Genomic DNA, 7500 nt, shown 5'->3' with positions numbered 1-7500 from the left:
TAAATAAATAAATAAATAAATAAATAAATAAATAAATAAATAAATAAATTATTGAATGGATAAACGAATGGCGACCCTGGATTAATAAAGGGTCTAAACCGGGAAGAAAATGAATAAATGAATGAATGAATGAATGAATAAATGAACAAACAAACAAACAAATTACTCAATTAATTTTTTTTTCATTTAAAAAATATATATATATAAATATATATATATATATATATATATATATATATATATATATATATATATATATATATATATATATATATATATATATATATATTTTTTTTTTTTTTTTTTTTAAACCTTAATTCCTATGATTGACTGTCATGATTTAAAAAAATAAAAATAAAAATAAAGAAACTAATCATTTCGACCAGTCTGGCTCGCATGATGACAAACAAACAATATTTTGGTAGCCTTGGCCAAATTACTGACACAAAACCTAGGTTTTGAAGCATGAATAAAAAGTCTTTTAGGTGAGTAACCACATGCAATAAAGTTCGGAAGTTTCACCAAACAGTTGTGAGATTAGCACTCACCATTTACAGAATGTTAAGTCTGTTTTGAAAAATGTGCCAAAGCAATTGAGAAAAACTGTAAGACAAGACGATATGTTTTGCTTGTCTTGAAAATGTCTAAAATGTTTAGATATTTAAACTAGAAACCAGACAAAAAATCAAGGTAAGAAAAGCTTCTTTTTTTTTCTTTGCAGTGGTAAGAAAACAGCTGATGCTGCAGTTGATATTATGAGAAAAGTGTAGTTTTTATTTATTTATTTATTTATTTATTTACCTTGGATGGATGTAAACCTATTGTAGGAGACCTGTGAAGCAAAATTGGGAAGCTTTAAAAGAGCAGGGGCATTTTAATGGCTGGATGAAAACTCTCCATTCGCCCTGTGCATCCTGCAAATGATTTAAACTGCTCAGTCAGGAATACAGATGCTGCGAATTTCCTTCAGGCAAATATTGTTGGAGTTCCCATATTTATAATTCACTGAACCATGTGGAAGAAAATAAAAGCCCATATACAGTACATTGAAAGCTAAAGGTTAATGAATAGGAGCAACCATGAGAGGTGTAGGGAGCATTTTCAAGGGATGTGTGTAAAAACTGACTCTTTATGAGTTGAGGTTGGAATTGAAGCAGTTTTTCTTTCTTTTCTTTTTTTTCTTTTTTGACCTAACCTCTCGGTTAAGGTCGGTTAATTATATAGCTGGCACACTTTTAAGAAGCTAATAATTCTGGAGATCAGCCCACAGGTCATTGATTCCTGACAGCTTTAGCCAACGGAGTTGACTCTCTTGGATTTGATCGGCCCTCTCCATCAGTGTGTTCCCTGTAATGAATCACTTTGAGGGAAGATGAATATTCTACAGTGAGACTACTCTCTATGTCAAGCAGACCGCCTACAGCCGCTCACTGATCACCAGCACACAAAAATGAGAATGACTGAATGAAAATGACAGTTTTAACCTGACTGTCTCTAGCATTAGGCAACTTACAGGAGTCATAATGAATGAATGAATGAATGAATGAATGAATGAATGAATGAATGAGCAAACTAAATAAATAAATAAATAGCAAAAGGTGCATATTTTTACATTACAATGAAATTAAGTTACAGTTACAATCAAATATGTTTTTATATATAAACATTGTTGAATAGTTTATTATAAAAAAATAAATAAATAAATAAATAAATAAATAAATAAATAAATAAATAAATATTGCTTTAAAATAGGGCCCTATTAAATAACATCAAATCATGTAAAAATAAATAAATAAATAAACAAATAAATTACTACTAATACTACTACTAATACTAATACCAATAATAATAATAATAATAATAATAATATATATATATATATATATATATATATATATATATATATATATATATATATATATATATATATGTGTGTGTGTGTGTGTGTGTGTGTGTGTGTGTGTGTGTGTGTGTGTGTGTGTGTATATATATATATATACAAATACAAACAAACAAACAAACAAATACATAAATAAAGATTGCTTTAAAATAGGGCCCTAATAAACCATATCAAATCATATAATAAATAAATAAATAAATAAATAAATAAATAAATAAATTACTACTACTACTAATACTACTAATACTAATACTAATAATATTAATATTATTACTAATAATAATAATAATAATAATAATAATAATAATAATAATAATAATAATAATAATAATAATAATAATAAACATACAAACAAACAAACAAACAAAAATGAATCTCTCTCAAAAGTAGATGGATGTATACACGGGACCAAAAGACAAAAATGTGTCCTTACGAGCTTTGCTTTTAAAACAATCTCTAATTTTAAAACAAAATCCTAACATCACAGACCATTGAATTCACATGCCATACTCACATACTACACATGCTCAAAATACCATGCAAGTATTTAATTTCAGATGCAGCATGTGAGTGGTGTCTATATCAGATATGATAGATAGCCTCTTTCCTGTCTAAACGGACACTTCCATCCCAGAATGAGCTGCAAAGCGAAGTAGACTACAATCTGCGAGTTAAAAAGAGCGGCTGCATGCGCGCCTAAAGCCAAAACTCAAACAGAAATTCAGAGTGGGATGCATGTCATGTTTGGCCATAGATAATAGAAGATCCTTCCTAAATGGCTGAATTGTTAAAGAGAAGACTTTGAAGATAACAAGGGCTGATGCCAACTGCCTGCTGTCCTTCAGTGAACCGAGCGCCAGCTGTCCTGCTGATGAAGTTCACATTCAGTGTTTCAAACACAATAACTCGTTCAATGCACGAGAACGGATGTCATCAGAGCTTTTGTTGCCATCGTTTTCTTTATCTCTTTGCTCCACTTTAGCATCCGAAGCCAGCCTTTTCTGAGAAATAAGCATTCCTGAATAAACTCCTGGCTCAGATTTGCCTCTCAAAGCAGGTGGAATCTGCTAAAGACCTTGTAAATAAATAAATGAAAGCGTTTTGTTGACCGGTGTCTAATGCAGGAGCTATTCAATGCCATTAAATGCAAAAGGTACATTCAAATTTATCAGAACTACTGTGAATTTTTTTATTCATTTTACAATTTTTCCAAATGATGTTTAACAGAGCAGTTCCTTTAGTTTCTTTAGTAGTTCCTTTAATATTGTTTTCTTCTGGGGAAAGTCTTATTTTTCCTTTAGTTCGGCAGGAATTAAAGCAGTTTGAGTTGCAGGACAATATTATTATTGTTATTATTATTATTAATATATTATTATTGTTTACAGGACAAACCGCTACTTTCCAATAACTTGCCTAATTGTCACAACTCGCCAGTTAGTATAATAACCAAGTTAAGTTGATAAATTGCACTTGAAGTTGAATATTATTAGCTTGCAAAATAACTAGTAAAATATTATGTACTGTCATCATGGCGAAGACAAAGGAAATTAGTCATTAAAAACAAACAATTAAAAGTATTATATTTAAAAATGTGCTAAAAAAAATTGTCTCCATTAAACAACATTTGGAAAATCTTGTTGTATATATACAACAAGTCAGGAAAAGACTAGTTGACTTCAACTGTAAAATCTTTGTATTGAGTTTTTATCAATCAATCAATTAATGGACAGACAGACCGAATCAATCAATCAATCAATCAATCAATTAATCAATCAATCAATCAATCAATCAATTAATCAGTCAATCAATCAACCAACCAACCAACCAACCAATAATAAGCATCAAATAAACAATCCACCAACCAACAAACCAACCAACCAAACAACCAAACAATCTACCAACCAACCACCCAACCAATCCAGTTTTCATAAGAAAAAGGAATTACTAAATGAACCCCCTGCCCCGTTTTTTTTTTTCCCTCTAGAGTCAAGTGTATGTTCTCCCATTGCATTTAATAAAACAGCTCCGCTCCTGCTTAATGCATATTGAATTAATACCAGATAACTGACAATAAATAATGTATATAGGCCAAATCATCTAATTTTAGAGTCTGCGTCAGGTTTAAGTTTCAAAAGTGATTGTATTATGTAGGCTAACTAATGTTTAAAAATAGTTTCTGAAAATAAAATGTTAAAAATAAAGTGTTTGTGCTCGACAGAAGATAGAAACGAAAATAGGTTTTGAACAAGTGAAGAGTGAGTAAATGATGGCAGAATCTTAAGTTTTGGGTGAACTATCCCTTTAATAAATGTTTTGAGGCTGCACTTTGATCTTCAAATACAGTATTTTATCATATGAAATATGCCTAGCATTCTTTTTTTTTTGGTATGAAAACTATTGTTACACTGAATTATATTGTCAATGGGAATTGTCAGCAAATCATGGTGAAAAAATAACAAATATATTAATTGTTTTATTAAAATTTTAAGAATTCTCAAAAAATTAATTATTTATTTATTTATTTATTTATTTATTTATTTATTTATTTATTTATTTATTTATGTATTTATTATTTAAAAGATGATTTGTTTAAATGATTTTTAAAAATATACATATTTTATTTTTATTTATTAATTAATTTATTTATTTGTAATATCATTTTATCTATGTAAAATATTATTAATTAATTTAAAATATAATTTACCTAAATTATTATTTATTTGTTTATTTATTTTAAATATTATCTATTTATAAAAAAAATTATCATGTATTAAAATTCTTAGTTATTTATTTTAAATTATATTTACTTATTTCAAATAGTATTTATTTATTTTAAATATTATTTATTTATTCATTTATTCATTCATTTATTTAAAATATAATTTACTTAAATTATTTATTTATTTAAAACGCTGTTTTAAATAAATAAATAAATAAATAAATAAATAAATAAATAAATAAATAAATAAATAAATAAATAAATAAATAAATAAATAAATAAATAACCAATTTCTAAGGAATGAAAACTCATTAATAACTTTCCGACCTGGTTTTCTACAGTCCACTAATCAGGTGAAATCTGTAAAAACCTTTTAAAAAAAAAAGAAGTAATAAATAAATAAACAAACATTTTTCCTCTGGCCAATTTCTAAAGCAGAAACTGTGCGCGGCGTAATCCCTCTGTTTCCCGGCAGGACGAGATGTGACATTTAGATAACACATTAAGCTCAGCGGGTCTCTGCATTGCCTGGGCTCTCAGTGCATGGATGTCATAAACAATGACCATTATTTCAGCAGCGCCTCAGATTTGAAGAGAGAGCTGCTGCATGTTCTCGTCCTCCTCCCAGTACGCCTGGTAAGCTTTCTGTTTTATTTAAGACGAGATGAAGATCCCGGAGGAGCGGAATGTTTTAAGGATCTGTGATTAATGAAACATTGATCATGAATTTTGTACGGGAACAGGAAGACTTGTCACTTTCTATTTAGACCCAGGAGGAGGAGAGGAAAGGGCGGAGGAGGACAGGAGCGACGGAGAGAAGGTTGAGCTGGTAAAAAAAGGGGGACGTCGGGGGTGGATGTCAGGGGAGGTTTGCTAGGATGAGATGTGCAGCTCTTAAAAAAAAAAAAAAGAAAAAAAAGAGAGAAGAAGCCTTTGGAATTCATAAGATGTTGACTCTGGGAAGAGCTTTGAAGCTGTGAGGGGCCTTTATTATTTTGCAGTGCTCTGGTTCTTGTTTTCTTCTTGAAGACATCCTGTGTGGATGTCCTTGCACCTCATGTCACTGGCACTGGACACTATACGGTGAAAAAAAAATGTTGCTGCTTGTTCAAGCTACCTGTACACCTAAAATCAAAACTAAACATGTGGATTTTGGTAGCTCTTTTGTAACATAGCTAGTTTTGGGGTGAACAGTTCAGGTGTCAGTTGTGCATGTCATTAACCCCATATATGTGTGAGTTATATATCCTCCAGCAGTTATTTTTTTTATTATTTTTTTATTGTGACCGTTACTTACCGGGGGGTGGGGGGTGGGAAGCGTGACAGAGGGCATAGGGGCCTGGCGATATAGGAGCCTGGCGATGGGTTACAGGGTAACCCGGAGACCCCTACGGTCTTAACTTTGGAGATCGGTAACATCACAATCATCATCATTTATTTATTAAAAAAAAAATAAATAAATAAAAAAAAAAAATATATATATATATATATATATATATATATATATATATATATATATATATATATATATATATATATATATATATATATATATATATATATATATATATATATATATATAATATATATATAATTTACTTAAACTATTTATTAATTTATTTAAGTATATATATATATATATATATATATATATATATATATATATATATATATATATATATATATATATATATATATATATATATATATTTAAATTATTATTTATTTATATAGTTAAATAAGTAAATAATTAACTAAATATTTTTTAAATAAATAAATAAATATTTATTTAAAATATTTATTAATTTATAAATTATTTTAAATAAATGTATTTATGTAACATATTATTTATTTATTCATTTGCTTTTATCTAAAACATAATTGATTTATTTAGCACATTCTTAAATAACTTATTAATTTATTATTTTCTTTTTGTTTGCCCACAATGCATATGTAATGCATGTTTCGTTTTCTAATAATTTGTTATTTCCAGATCACGTGGCACACACAGATCAGATCTTAAAGGAAAAGGCTTTAATATTGAAAAATAAGACATTATTATGAAATGCTTTGAGTTTAGCATTTACGCTATTTTATTTTCATATTTTCTAAAACTACATAGGTCTGTCAGTTTTAAGCTCATTTAGCGACTGTAAGAAAAACACGGTAATGGTTGTCAAAACTTATTTTACACTTCAACTTCACATGTTCATACCACAAATGTATTGTAATAAACACAAAAACTAAGTGCTAATTAACCCTGAATCTTTAAACATTGACTTAACCCATGGAGTTACTTTTGTTTATCCAGTGCTTACTGTGCATGTGCTGTAAAATGTAAAAAGAACAACCCAATTAAGTTTGACCTCTGACCTGAAATGAAGAGTTATCTTTCCATCAAAGCAATTCAGCTGTAATATCTCACCTTCATATCGTCATATCTCAGACGCTGCTACAGGCCATGAGCCTCCCAAAACACAATTTCCAAGAGCAAAAAATAGATAAATAAATAAATAAAGAGAGAGAGAGAGAGAGAGAGAGAGAGAGAGAGAAAGAGAGAAAAAGAGAGAGTTGGGGGGGGGGGGTTGAAGAGGGAAAGATTTATTATCATAGATGAATCATTGTAAATACTAATCATTATTATTATTTTTTACTGATTATTCATAAATTTAAAGTTTATTCTGATTTATTTTTTTTATTTAATCAATGAATTAATTTTATTATAATTATAATTATAATTATTATTATAATAATAATAATTATTATTATTATTCTATTTTTACTTATTTATTCATTTGAACTAATGCAACTAATGCAACTAAAGCAATTAACTTTTTACTAAGTTTATATATATATATATATATATATATATATATATATA

This window comes from Danio rerio, chromosome 18 (genome assembly GCF_052040795.2).
Source record: "Danio rerio strain M-AB ecotype USA chromosome 18, GRCz13ab, whole genome shotgun sequence".
Lineage (NCBI taxonomy): Eukaryota > Metazoa > Chordata > Actinopteri > Cypriniformes > Danionidae > Danio > Danio rerio.
Note: the sequence above shows the minus strand (reverse complement) of the source record.